We start from the raw sequence: 409 nt of genomic DNA, 5'->3' as shown, positions 1-409 counted from the left end.
ACCCCAGGGAGGATGCTCCTCTGGGAATTTACTTTAGGTCAAGGTCGAGCTATCTGGTACAGGGCTGCACCCACCTCGGGCAGGGTCAACCACACAAGGAGCCTTTCCCCAGACCATCAGAAATATCATGTTATAAAGAGGAAAAATGAAACAGGAAAGATCAAATAGGGTGGAGGATGGGAGGGCAGGATGGAAAAGGAAGTGTGGGAGTAGGGAACACTGAAGGCCTTTGGAAAACTCCAATGGAAACCTGCTAATATCTAGGCTTCCATATATTCATATGCATATATATGTATAGGTATACATATACATATACACACAGATATATCATATACATATGAGTTTGAATATGTATACATACCTGTATGTGTATATATACATGTATGTATACATGTGTATATATGTATGT

The 409-nt window shown here is 40.3% G+C and overlaps 1 non-coding gene across 1 annotated transcript in view; it reads right to left on the bottom strand.

Moving 5' to 3' along the window:
* Positions 1-117, bottom strand: part of LOC116890480 — a 188-nt gene extending 71 nt beyond the window's left edge. Inside the window, exon 1 of the transcript XR_004386668.1 lies at positions 1-117. This exon is cut by the window's left edge and continues 71 nt beyond it. This is a non-coding gene — a non-coding RNA (small Cajal body-specific RNA 16).
* Between the last annotated feature and the right edge of the window lie 292 nt (positions 118-409).

Source organism: Rattus rattus, chromosome 1 (genome assembly GCF_011064425.1).
Source record: "Rattus rattus isolate New Zealand chromosome 1, Rrattus_CSIRO_v1, whole genome shotgun sequence".
NCBI lineage: Eukaryota > Metazoa > Chordata > Mammalia > Rodentia > Muridae > Rattus > Rattus rattus.
The sequence above is the reverse complement of the archived record's forward strand: the minus strand, read 5'-3'. Positions and strand labels throughout refer to the sequence as shown.